The sequence below is a fragment of the Lycium barbarum genome, chromosome 4 (assembly GCF_019175385.1).
Source record: "Lycium barbarum isolate Lr01 chromosome 4, ASM1917538v2, whole genome shotgun sequence".
In the NCBI taxonomy this organism is placed as follows: domain Eukaryota; kingdom Viridiplantae; phylum Streptophyta; class Magnoliopsida; order Solanales; family Solanaceae; genus Lycium; species Lycium barbarum.
The window spans coordinates 3927203-3941998 of record NC_083340.1 but is presented as its reverse complement, the minus strand read 5'-3'; the positions used below and the strand labels follow the sequence as shown (position 1 = coordinate 3941998).

General features: G+C 35.9%; 1 long non-coding RNA gene across 1 annotated transcript; it reads left to right on the top strand.

Moving 5' to 3' along the window:
• The first annotated feature begins 12805 nt into the window (after positions 1-12805).
• On the top strand, positions 12806-14596 carry LOC132638074 (uncharacterized). Its single transcript, XR_009581596.1, has 2 exons — positions 12806-13482; positions 14383-14596. It is a non-coding gene; the product is annotated as an uncharacterized LOC132638074 (long non-coding RNA).
• Positions 14597-14796: the final 200 nt, after the last annotated feature.

Sequence of the window (14796 nt, the reverse complement as noted above, 5' to 3'; positions counted from 1 at the left end):
TCTCTTTTCCAAAAATGAAATTTCTAGAATCTCAAAAATGAATTTGAACAAAAAAAAAAAAAACTCGAGTTCACATTAACAGTTAAACGGACAAGCACTTGTCCACGACGACAGTGGTAGAGCTAATACCGTGGTGGTGGTGATCGATGGGTATGGGTTTACTCGAATGTGTGGGAATGAGTATTTTCTAATTGATGGTGGTTGCACTGGTGGGTGTTATAGCTGTGGATGAAAAGACATACTACTATATTAGCTAGAGATTTTAGTCTCTAGAGCATAACATTGCCGGCAATGGAAGTGGCGGCGATGTGCTCGGTGGTGGCGGAGGCAGTGCTCCTATGGTGGAGGTGGCAGGGAAGTGGTGATGGAGGTAGTGGCTATGGTGGGGCTGGATGCAACATGAAGGAGAAAGAGAAAAAATAAAAAATAAAAAAAAGTTATTTCTTTGTTTTTTTCCCTGTTGATACGTGTCCTTAGGGACCCACGTTAGTAGCAATTATACATTTCTTCGCGCTCCTATGAGATGTGGGAGACGCACACTGATGTGTGTCCAACTGGAACAATAAAAATCTTTTTGGAGGGTTCAAGTGGTACGGGTCTCAGTTGAGGTATCCAAATGGAATTTTTGGACAAGTTTGAGGATCTGTTGATGACTTAAGCCTATAATGTACACTCTAAAACTCAGAATAACTTATGTAGTTAACTATGGTGATGAAATAAAGCTGGACTTAATTCACTCAATATAGTTGAACTGATAAAACTGGCTGAAGATAATTTCTTATGACTTGTACTTACAATTTTTCTCTTGAAAACGTGCAAACAGGTTGCAACATTTCATGTGTTAGTATGCTTCATTAGACAGATTTGCATTCAGAGACGGAAGATCAGCAAGTGAGAGAATTTACTTTTTCCACTCAGGTAAGATGAAACTTTTATTAGTAAAAGCTGTACTGAAGTATTTGTCAAGGCCAGTTAGTGTTTTTTGGGAATATAATGGCATTCTGTGTGGCTTGTGAATTGGTGTGGTTGCTTTCAAATATGTGAAATCTTAAAGGAAGATACTGGGCTTTCCATTTGCTTATGGTGAAACAGGAGGATGTAAGCACTTTATGCGCTCTCCGACAAGAAAATTGTTTCATTAGATTCACCTATCCAAAAAATTTGAAAGCAAGTGCCAGAGCTGATCTATTTCATCTGGAAATAAGCATTCCCCTAAAAAGTGTTAAAGAAGATTGGCAATTGTTTTTCCAATGTTCTGGTTTAGAAGGTGAAGAATGAGGTGATCTTCTAACAAGATTAAAGGAATCCTGCAACAATTTACAGTCTTTGTCCCTGCTGGTGCTTTAGGTTAGATCCAATTTTCACATCTCATTAGTTGGTGGGAGATTTTGTATAGGATAGAGTAAATGTTAAGAGGGGAAACATAATATTGCTTGGTTCCACATGCTTGCAGATCAGAAACTTAGCAAAGTCAGTGAAGACGAAGTTTGTGTTTTTGATCACTAATTTATATGAATTATGATCCATCTGTGAAACTTGTCGGGCATATAGCAAAGTTTCAATTGTCCAAAACATGTGTCGATTGGAGTAGGTTGTGTAATGTAAACTTCCAAATTATTTGTGCTTTGAAAACTAATAGCATCTACTAATCACGGGACTGTTACATAATTATTTAGGCGGAATAAAGAAATTATCCGCATACTATTATAAAATAAAACTATGAAGTAAATACACAGGAGAAATATGTAGAGAGAATATGTAGAGAGATATCAGATTATATTACTTCTGCTCTTTCAACATTGCATCTGTGCATCCTATTTATAGGAGCAACAGGACATGGGATATTTTGAGATATTTTGGGATATTTTGGAATATTTTGGGATATTTATAACTTAATGGATATCCACTACTTGGGATATTTATAACACTCCCCCTTGGATGTCCATTAATAGATGATGTACCTCGTTAAAACCTTATTAAAAAAAAACCCTGTGGGAAAAAGTCCTAATGAAGGAAAAAGAGTGCACATATCTAGAAATACGCTTTGAGAGCTGCCTCATTAAAAACCTTACCAAGAAAACCCAATGGGACAAAACTTGGTTAAGGAAAAAAGAGTACAACGCGTATTTCACTCCCCCTGACGAAGACCAAGATTCAGATGTCGGAGTCTTCGCATTCCAATCTTGAATATCATCTTCTCAAGAGTTGAAGTTGGCAAAGATTTAGTGAACAAATCTGCAGGATTGTCACTTGAACGGATTTGTTGCACATCAATATCACCATTCTTCTAGAGATCATGTGTGAAAAATAACTTTGGTGAAATGTGCTTTGTTCTATCTCCTTTTATGAAACCTCCTTTTAATTGAGCTATGCATGCAACATTATCTTCATATAATACTGTGGGTATTTTTGTATCACACTTCAAGCCACATCTTTCTCTGATGGAATGTATCACTGATCTCAACCACATACATTCTCTACTTGCTTCATGAATAGCGATTATCTCAGCATGATTTGAAGAAGTAGCAACAATGGACTGCTTGGTCGATCGCCATGATATAGCAGTACCTCCGCATGTAAACAGATAGCCCGTTTGAGATCGAACTTTATGTGGATCAGATAAATAACCTACATCTGCATAACCAACAAGATCTGTACTACCTTTGTTAGTATAAAACAGACCCATATCGCTAGTTCCCTTCAGATATCGCAATATATGCTTAATCCCGTTCCAATGCCTCCGTGTAGGAGAAGAGCTATATCTTGCTAGCAAATTAACAGAAAATGCTATGTCAGTTCTTGTAACATTAGCAAGATACATAAGTGCACCTATTGCACTAAGATATGGTACTTCAGGACCAAGTAGCTCTTCGTTTTCTTCCTGAGGTCGGAACGGATCTTTGCTCACTTCAAGTGAGCGAACAACCATACGAGTACTTAAAGGATGCGCATTGTCCATGTAAAACCGATTTAAAACTTTCTCAGTATAGGCAGATTGACGTATAAAGATCCCTTTTGCGAAATGTTCAATTTGCAGACCAAGACAGAGTTTTGTCTTTCCGAGATCTTTCATCTCAAATTCTTTCTTCAAATATTCAATCGCCTTTTGGAGCTCTTCTGGAGTTCCAATGAGGTTTATGTCATCAACATAAACAACAAGTATAATGAACCCTGATTTTGTTTTCTTAATAAAAACACATGGACAAATGACATCATTTATATATCCTTCATTTATCAAGTACTCACTTAGGCGATTATACCACATACGCCCTGATTGTTTTAAACCATATAATGATCTTTGTAATCTGATTGAATACATTTCCCGAGACTTTAAACCAAATGCTTCAGGCATTTTATATCCTTCAGTTCATATAAATTTCATCAAGTAAGCCACATAGGCCGTGACAGCATCCATCAGTATAATTAATGTGACATCTTCTGTTGTTTGGACTGCTGACCCAATAAACATTACGTTTACCAAGATGAATCATTTTACTTGGTAATTATTCTACGTCAACATGCTTTAAGAGACGTAGAAATCAAATCCTCACAACCTTATACAATATTGCGCGCTATATTGTATATTGTCGACAAGATATCATGTTGTATCGGTTCGCAATTCGACATAACTTACTGAGATCTCATCACTTCATTATTTTCAGGTACCTGAACCTCCTATAAGGTTTATGAAGTGTTATGTCGTAGCTCTTCAAGAGCACATTGCCTCCTTATTATGATCATTTGCTCCTCCCTTTTTCAAGGATTATTATATTTGGAACCGATTGGTCTACCATGCTCCATGCACGCTGTAGACTTTGTCCTTCAGGGACATTAAGAGCATTTTGCAGATGAAATATGAAATAGTTGGGTCAGCAAATGCTTCCAGCATATGACTTGAATTATCTGAGGATCATGATAATTCACAATATATTTCTTAGCTGCTTATTCTCTCCCCCTTATTTTAGTGACATATGCCCCCATTTTCTTTGGGAAAATCCATCTGTGTGCATCATGGTATATCCATTAATCATGTACCGCACATCAAATGCTAAAAGATGAAAATATCTAGTTCCTGACCCTGAACCAAATATGAGGGGAGAATTTATCAAAATTTATTGATCTGAAGCATACAAGTGCTGTTGTATGCAATATATCATATCTCAGACCAACATCTGAAACTTTGTTCTCATAAGCAATGGTTTAGCTGTATTATGGAGGCATCCAATGCCAAACCAACTTAGATATAAATCAGCATTATCAAGATGATTGTCTTTGATTACATATTCTGAAAATTGTGCTTCCAACTCAATTATTTTGAGCAAGCAACTTTGTAAATGTCAAACTGCCAGTTGACAATAAACATACATGTGACTGTCTTAAATAGATGCATCTATTTAAGACATCACATTGCAGGTGAAGGGGCCCACATTCACCTTTTATATTTTTCAGAATTTTGGGGATTCAGTCCCAACATTAGCTGGTGTAATCAACTTATTATGAGAACAAGCAACACAAACAAATTCTTGAAGAATCTTCTAGTTCTTCAATATGTTTTTTTAATACTCAATTAGCACATCAGATTTAAATCAGGACGATCAAAATGGTCTTGTCAACTGATAAAATTATCTGTACCCGTAAACTTCAAGTTTACTATGACGAGTGTTATTTCTTTTAATAAACTTCTGGTTTACTATTGCATAAAATTTTATGTCAAAACTTCTGGTTTATTGTGACATGCGATCTCATCATGCTCGGGTAACGCTTTACACACGTGACCCTACCCGTAATAAGTTGGAGATATTCAATCTTCCAATCATCTGTAGTCTCAATATGATGACCATTTTTCTCGCTAGTAAACTTCAGGTTTACTATAATTTATTTTCCGATCGAAATAATTATGATCTCAGATGAATGGCACTATCATATATAAGCTCTTCGAGAGACATCAATTTGTTCACCATAATCATATATTATTTGGACACTGCTAGTGTCATGATACTTGTAAATAAATAATTAGCTCTTCTGGAGCCTTTGATCATTAATTTCTATTACCAAATATTTCTTAAATACTTCTGGTACCATTAAAGCAAATTTCGACACTACTGGTGTCACGAAATAAACATTGAATTCTAAACTTCAATATTTCAAACATCTCCTTCAGGGAGATTCATCATTAACTGAGAATTTTGTATCTAAGCTCAAACACATAATAATCAAATCCTTCATAAAGAAATACATTAATTGTTATTTCCTTCAAGGAAATCAATAACAACTAACCATAATGTATTAATGTGGTTATAGGAGAAAGCATTCTACTCTTCTTCCTTTTGCCTTAGAAATATGTTTCGACGTACGACAGGTACATATAGCAATGTCTGACTTTCATACCGCCAGAATATAACATCTACATTCCTTGTATTTTATCCCTCCAGGAGATAAGTTGTGGTATTTGTTCATTCACTTCGGGGAATGAAACCTGATTATTTAAATGTGCTTGAAATACGACGCTCATCAATAGCTCGTTATTTTGCTCAAACACAAGAAAATATTGCTTCAAAGTATTTCTCAGATATTTTGGTAATTCTTTCTGCTTCAGGAGTAAAGTTTCAGAGTTTTACTGCTTCGGGAGTAAAGTTTCAAGTTTTACCACTTCGGGAGTAAAGTTTAAAGGTTGACTAATTCAGGAGTAAATTTCTGAATTCTACTACTTCGGGAGTAGATTTCAGAGTTGTTTCAGGAGTAGAATTAAAAACCTTACTACTTCAGGAGTAAAATACATAGGCTTACTACTTCTAGAGTAGAATTGAAAGTTTGCTACTCGTGGAGCAAAATTATGAGTTTAGTACTTCGGGAGAAAAGCATATAATATTCAGAATATTTCTTTTCAATTATTCTACCTCTTCTGGAGATGGATCATGATATTTTCACAATCAAATGCATGTTTGTATTTATAGGCTTTACTACATATTATCACATTCACTTCAGGGAATAGATCTATATTTATAACATTTATCAAAAGTTTTAATTCTTCAGGAATAAAACATAATTATCTGAACGCGCCTTAAGCATATCAAATCGTGATAGCTTATAGCCTCTTTTAAGATATTGCTACTTCAGGAGCAAATCGAGGCATACATATAATGTGGAGAATTTTTCTCTAACACATCTTCAATCATAAACACAATAAGCCTGTAAAAATATTACCACTTCTGGTGTTCACGGATATAAACTCATTTAATCAATTCATATTTGCGAACTAACCTTCCAGTAGAATATTGGCATAAGGCCTTCAGCAACTTTGGTTTCAAGATATTTTGGCAAAAAGAGGCCGAAGTGCTATATTCCATAGTAATATTTAAAAAAAGAAAGGCCATGTTTTTTACTACATTGATGGTGAGCTTCTCCCAAAAATCAGTTTAAAATTTTCATAGTTGTTAAAGTCAACAACAATCAACCATCAAAACAAAGATAGAAAAATACTTGGAACATGTTACCTGAACTGTTTAGACTAAATAAGTACTGCAAGTCCTTTACTTTATCTCCAGGAGGCAACGACTTGTACTCAGTGTAATTCCAAGAATTGCACCTTCGAGGCTTTCAAAGTATTTGCTAAAGATGGCTGAGGCTCGTGCTGATAACGTATTATAAAATAAAACTATGAAGTAAATACACAGGAGAAATATGTAGAGAGAATATGTAGAGAGATATCAGATTATATTACTTCTGCTCTTTCAACATTGCATCTGTGCATCCTATTTATAGGAGCAACAGGACATGGGATATTTTGAGATATTTTGGGATATTTTGAAATATTTTGGGATATTTATAACTTAATGGATATTCACTACTTGGGATATTTAAAAATTCTCCAAACATCACGTATGAATGAGTAAAAAATCAAGCTACAAGACTCATCTATATGAGACGCAGTGTTTTTTTTTCTTTTTTTCTTTTGGTTTCATTGATAACAAAAAAGACTTACTGTAAAGGGCCACTAGCAATTGCGCCCACGCCGCAAAACTTTTATCGCATGTAAAGGTTGTACTTGCCAATATTACTTTTGTCAAAGCTTGACTCCATGGTCTCATTTTGTTTGACATTATTTAGTAGGGTTAGAAGGTTTGCAGGGTATGGGGCCTGGATAATTATATTAGTAGTAATCTCAAAGAATATACTAATGTAATGAATGAAAACTTAGTTTAGCAATGAGAATAAATTTTAAATTTCGGCTGGTGATAATTATCAAAAATATATTGCTTACGTCATTTCTTGTGCTTGTGAAGAAATGTGATTAGTGAGGATTCATATAATCAATTCAATTTACTCGGGTTTGAGGCATAGTTATTGATATCATCAATATCATTGTGATTCATACGTTTTAATTTATTAGTTTATCTGCACTTGCATTGCAGTGTATGCCTCATGAAAGGAAAACAAGAAGAGAAAGGGAAATCAATACATTTAGTGGTCGTTTGGTTGCTAGTCAAAATAGTCCCGGGATTACAATTTCGGACTAATTTATCCCATCTATTGAGATTATTTTATATCATCTGAAAGATGGTATAAAATAATCCCAGTATAAGTGGGTTAAAAAGGTATAAGTTGAGTTATTGCAGCACTAATTTTTATACCACATTTGGTACAAGATATAAAATAATCCCGGAATAAATCTATACCTTATAACAAACGTGGTATAAAAATTAATACTGGCATAACTCATTTTATACCTCAAACCAAACGACCACTTAGGGCACAAAGAAAAGGGAAAGAGAAAACTTAGGACTTATTGAGGTCCTTTCTGTGTCTAGAGGATAAGTGGCCTGGATCATAGCGGTTCAAAGTAATTTGTGATAGATTGGATCTGGACCGTTCATTCCAGCCCAATAATAGCTGTAAATAGAAGCTTCTCAACTCACGTGAGAAGCACACAGTAGAAACAAATTCGGTTATTTGGTTATTAGAATAGCAAATAAGAATAGCACAAATATGTATAGGATTTTGATTTTCTTTAATAATTTGTTCATTACATACTTGTATAAATAGAGTGTACAGATACAAATTTTAATACATAGAAAAAAATTTCAATACATTCATTTTCTGTGTGAAAAATATGTTGCACATAATGAGAATAGATTATTTACTCAAAATTTTATTTTAATACTATTTTATAAGATCGGGATTCCATGACTTGGCACATATACGTGCAATGCACGTGCCGAGAAACTAGTACATTTTAATTTATGTGCCTTGTTTCTCTTTTTAATTTGTCTGAAAAGAATGTCATGTTCGAGATTTAGTATAATTTACATTACAATATTTTTTTAAATTTTATATACTTACCTTATTAATCACATTGTTAAGATTACGAGATTCAAAACGCAATTTGATTATATTATTAAAATCTCTAATTTTTTATCATAATATTCCAAAGTTTTGTACATCCGTCAGTCAACTAAGTAGTTGTTTGAACATGAAAATAAAGTTGACGTTTTGTGAGTCAAGATGAAGTCATATAACAGGACTGTTTGAAGTGAACACCGTTACATATTCTGAAGATTGCCTATTAGAATAGACTTTAGAGGAGATTATAAGTGAAACTCTCCATGCATACAAATATAATGATACAGCTATATATAATACAAGGAATTGGAGGTGTTCCAGAGGAAACCAACTACTAGGAGAAATATCTGTAGAGGAGTCCTAACTACTTCCGATTGCTGGCAATCCTTTATGCTATAGGATAGGTCTAATACTCCCCTTGCAAACCAAAGGTGGGTGTTTCACCTTGAGTTTGTCCCTTAAGAATTGGAATCTGGCTGTGGACAGTGGCTTCGTGAGTATATCAGCTATTTGATCTTTAGTAGAGAGAAACTGAATCAGCAGGTCACGTCGGGCAACTTTATCACGGACAAAGTGAAAATCGATCTCAACATGCTTGGTGCGAGGGTGAAAGATGGGATTAATAGATAGATATGCAGCACCAATGTTATCACACCAGAGAATAGGAGCACGAGACAACTGAATACCAAGCTCAAACATCAGAGATTGAGTCCATGTCAATTCGGCAGCCGCATCTGCCAATGCTTTGTACTCGGACTCCGTAGAGGAACGTGCCACTGTCCTTTGTTTCTTTGAGGACCAGGAGATAAGTTGCAAAAATGAGGTACTTTTATTAATGCGAAGGGGAAGAGACAGTTTATGGGACTTGCCAAGTTGGCAAGCCGTACATAAATTTTGTAATCTAAAACTAGAACTAGAAAGCTGATGTCTAGATAACACTTGACTGAGAACTTTTTGATGCGGATGACCCAATTCCGAAGATGCCAACAGGAGGATGATGCTTTTGTGGCTGTGAGAGCTGAAGGATGGCCGGAGGATTGTGGCTTGATGGACATGGTGTAAAGACCATTAGCACTCTGACCGGAAAGAAGCAGATTCCTGGAGACTCGATCCTTGATAAGAAAATAATCAGGATGGAATTCAAAGAAAGCGTTCTTATCACGAGCAAACTTTTGAACAGAGAGAAGGGACTTAGTTATAGAGGGAACATGAAGAATATTATTTAAGGAAAATATACGATTAGAGAGATTTGAGAAAGAGGCACTACCAGTGTTTTGGATTGGCAAACCTTGTCCATTACCAACATGTAGTTGATCCGAGCCTTTGTATTCCTCAACATGTGCAAAGCTTCATAGGTCAGGTGCAATATGATGAGTTGCGCCTGTGTCGGGACCTCTTTGAGAGTTGTTATTCATCTGACCAGGGTTTTGTTTATCACCATGAGATGAACGCTGAGCAATATTAGCCGCCGGTGGATGAGGTATATCGCCTGAAGCAAGGGATAGGGAGGACGTGGACGAGCCATGAATAAACTCATGGTTCAGCAGTAGACTATGAAGCTCAGAGTATGAAACTGGTTCAGGTCGTGCGGATAACGTAGTAACAATATCCTTGAAATCAGGTCGTAGCCCTTTAAACACATAAATATTGAAATCTGAAGCCGTCAATGTTCGCCCTGCGGCTGCTAACTCATCAGACAAAAGTTTCACCTTTTGCAGGAATTGTGTGACAGTAAGGTCACCTTGTTTGAGGTTTTGCAACTGCATTTGAAGGTTAAGGACTCGAGTATTGGAAGGCTGCTTTCAAAGCATCCCAAATATCTTTGAAAGTGTTCAATCCAATGATAATAGGTATCGTTTCTTCCGAAAGAGAAGATATGAGAAGACTCATGATAATTTGATCTTGTTGGATCCAAGTCGTATATTCTGGGTTGGGTTTAACATATCCGAACCTTCAACAGGAAGAAAAGAAGATGGGCATGGCTTTGATCCATCAATGAAGCCATGAAGATTTTGACCTCGCAGGAACGGCAACAATTGTGTTGTCCAAAATAAGTAATTGTGGGAAGTAAGTTTGATGGAAATAAAGTGGTGAGCATGGGTAAGAGGGTTGGAAGAGGGAGAAGACATGACGGGAACTGTTGAAGAGGGAACAACGTTGGTTGGAGGAGTGGAGGACGAAGAAGAGTCGGAACCGGCTTCTGATACCATATTAGAATAGACTTTAGAGGAGATTATAAGTGAAACTCTCCATGCATACAAATATAATGATACAACTATATATAATATAAGGAATTGAAGGCGTTCCAGAGGAAACCAACTACTAGGAGAAATATTTGTAGAGGAGTCCTAACTACATCCGGTTGCTGGCAATCCTTTATGCTATAGGATAGGTCTAATATTGCCAATGTCTTACATGCAGCGTTTAGCGACAGATTAGAGTCCCTATTGGAATTGGGTCATAGTACCTTTCTTTTGTGGGTTTTTCTGTAAAGGGCAACCCCCTTATGCTTCTTTCACGTAATTTATGCATGTTACTAGAGGTTCCAGGCTTTATGTACCCCCTATGTAATCTTTATTAGTAATATACATGACTGATGACTTAATTTTTTTTCTCTAAAAAAGCAACAGACTATGCACAAGGACATATCTCCTAGTTGTAGAAGGCTTGTTATCTGAGTTTATCACATTTGAGTGTGCATGATAAGAGCTTCTTCAGGGAGAGTTTCTTGAATTTTCTACTCGTGTATGCTCAGCATGTTAGTTTACAAAAGTTCAACACCAACCTTGTGGTTCAATATATTTTTATAGCAGGGGTACCTCGATTTTGTTAACAGGAAACAAAGGTTCCAATAAAGGTTCCAATCATCCAAAGAAGACTCTTGTTAGCGTGGTGCCCAAAGCAGTAACACCCGATTGTGTTAATTAAATGTCTTCAAAAGATGGACTTGTATCTATATTGTAATTGTACGGAAAAAATGAGTTTTAGTTATTGCTATAGTATGTTGGTTAGTGTGAAACTGTGAATTGTTAAAACATATTTAGGACTCTCTATTTAACCTCTGTATATATTGTAATGTTGTATTAAGAGCAAGATTGTAATAGTAACAAAGTTATGCGCTAATTGGGCAAGTTATATTGAATACATTTTCATCTATTTACAAAATTGCTACACACTATTTAGGGGCGGTTTCAGTTCAAATTTCCTTCACAGCTTTCTGCATGACTCATTTGAGGAAAACAATGTTCAAATTGTATCATTGGCCAAAATCTGAGTTTTAGCCTTTTTCGGTTTTGCTTTTTTCCTTCTCAAGTACAGTACACTGTAGCAATCAAGCTAAAGCTATTCCTTTACTCTTACCAATCAATGTTTATGAAGAGATTTATCTCTTATTACTGAATAAATAATTTGATTGTGTAAAATATTTATAGAACTTAAAACTTTTTCAGGAAAGAATTAAGTTATATGCACGATAATATATTTTTTTATTATATTATCAATGAATTTAACCTATGATAGCAAAGTATTTGGAACACCAATTTTTAAAACTATTTCCGAATAGGTATTAACTTTTCTATGCTGACTGTGAAAGCAGTATCATTTAATTTTAAGTTGTGATAACTTTATCAGATTACCAATTAGAATATCAATGTTATACCCCGTATATTTATACGTCAAATTATTCGCAAGCAAGTCGAATCAAGTTAAAGGCGGAATTATTTTCGGACACGAAATAGAAATCTTTAATTTTTTTTAATTTTAATTAAAACATAAATTGTTTATAAATTTTATTGGTATAAAGATATTATTGGAGATTAGGGGTAAATTAACTATGATTAGATTATTAAGTGGGATTAAAATTTAATCACTTCATTAATTAATTAAGCCTAAGGGGCCATGTGGGCCCCACCCGAATAAAAAAAAAAGAAAAAAAAAGGGGGGGAATCAAATCTGAAAATTAAAGAAACAAGGTGCAAAAGTGAGTCCTCAAAAGAGGGAATACGTGTAGCAATATGGGGAATAATATATAAAATAAGGCATAGTGCAAATGACACTTTCCAACTCCACTTGTTGAAAAATCAGCTTTCAAGAACTAAACAAACCAAGAAAAAGAAGAGTTGAAAGAGAAGGAGGTCACGGCTAGAGTGGAGAAAAAAAAAATCAGTTTTGTGATTTAATAAAATTCTAAGGAGAAGACAAGGAGAGGGAGGTGGAGAAGCAAGAATAAGTATAAGAATTTAAGACACAAATTGGAGCCAAGTATTCAAGGTAAGAATTGGTTATTTCTTTTACATTTATAATGAGTTTGGATACATTATGAACATGTATAGATGATGAATTGAATGTATATAATTTTTTTTGCATGTCGGTATTGGATTGTTGTTGTTGAAGTTGAAGTGAGCCGTGAGTGATAGGTTTAGATGGAATCATGCTTAATCTTTTTGTACATGTATTGGGAGTAAATTGAATGTGTTGTGGTGTGGATAAATGGATAAAAAAAAATCATGAAGTTGTCGTAGTTGTGTTGAAGCCGTGTAGGGGGCTGTTTTGAGGCTAGTTGTGCGTTTGACGTAAATTGTATATTTTATGAAAATCATATCGTTATATTGTGGATTGTGATACAAAACATGACTTAAAAATAAGGAAAGCAACGAGAGGGCTGCTCACAGTTTAGGGGACTGGTTTCGGCCAGCTTTGGGAAAATTTTTGGATTGTTGGAAAAAAATTATGTGAATGGTTTAGAAGTCCTCTAATGTTGTTAGTATGGATTTGGGTTAATAATCGAATGTACGAACGATATTGTGGCTTGAAAGTAAGCCGTTGAAACGAATATTTGGAAAGTTGTTGAAAGATGTAAAAGAGAGCTATTAATGTTGTTTTGCCTTTCGAATTGATTATTGATGTTGCTAGGTTGGTTATTGTGGTTGTTGTTGATTTTGAGCGAGATAAATTCTCGGGATGGCCTATTTATAGGGGAAGTGCTGCCGAATTTTCTGTAGAATTTAATGATTAGTTGGAAAGAATGGCTCAAGTGTCCTTAACTAATGTTTGGTATTCGTTGGCGTATTTGTAGACCTTGGGGAGCCCGAGGCGTAGATTGGAAATTTACTTTAGATTGGCTATTTTGGAAGTGCGTAAGAGGTATGTAAAGCAACCTTCCTTCTTTTGGCATGCCTTAGTTTCACATAGGCTAGATTAGAGCTTTAAGGGAATTCCAAATTCGAGATCCGAGCATGTTATGATCCATATATATATTCTTTGACACTCTTATGTATGTTTTTATGAAATATGAACCATGATGTATTTGAAGTAATCGCTTTCCGAAATTCGCATAGAAAATGTTCACTTTAAGAAATTTTGTAATCTCTGAATGCCATATTTTTCGCATAGAGGCTCGGATCGCTCCAATAATTTTTATAGGAGTTTGCTTGATGTATAATGGGTATGTTTTTCATAGGCGGGCTCAGTTCGGGTCTATACTCGTCCGTGGGTCCCACGACGCCCTTTATGTAAATTCGACAACTTTGAATCAAAAAGTGATAATTATTACTCCGATTTCGAATATGACTATTTTACTTATCCTTCGGATTTATAATAATGATTTTATGCATATGATTCCTCACTACTCCGCTCGTGCCTACTATGATATCGTTCGCCGGTTCCCGGGCCGGTTCTGTTGTCGTGCGCTTTTTGATACATTCCGGTGTTATGCTGTGTTTATGGTTCACCGTACTCCTCGCTCGAGGGCCGGGTTCCACTTATGTTTGGCGTTATGCTGTGTTGTGATGTGTGACGGGAATTCGGAGATTTGAAACTTTCTGGTGTTATGCTGTGTTGTGGCGCCATCGACAGGCGGGCGACCACATTTTCCAGTGCCCTATGCATAATTTATACTTTGGAAATAAACATTTTGATATGTATTATTTTCTATATATCTGATTCGATTATTATTCAGATTTATTTCTGTACCTTCTGTTTTGCATACTCAGTACATATTTCGTACTGACCCCCTTCTCCGGGGGCTGCGTTTCATGTCCGCAGGTACAGACGCACAGCCTGGTGATCCACCTGTTTAGGACACCCTTTCTGCTATTCGGAGTGCTCCTCTCTTTCCGGAGCTTATACTTTTGGTATATATATTTTTATTAGTGCATTTGTATATATTCGTTCATGGGTACGGCGGGGGCCCTGTCCCGTCATATGATTCTGTCGGTCTGTTTAGAGGTCTGTGGACATGTTTGTGGGTTAGGGTCTTTCTGTATGGATGTATGTACATGTCGTTTGGGCGATCCCATACGCCGAGGCGGCCGGTCCGCATATGTTGTTTGGGCGATCCTATACACCGAGGCGGCCGGTCCGCATATGTTTATATATTGCTTGGTTAGCCCTGTGTGGCTTTTGTTGGTATTTTCTGGGTGCAGGGTATATTGGATAGTCCGTAAAATAAAGGAAACT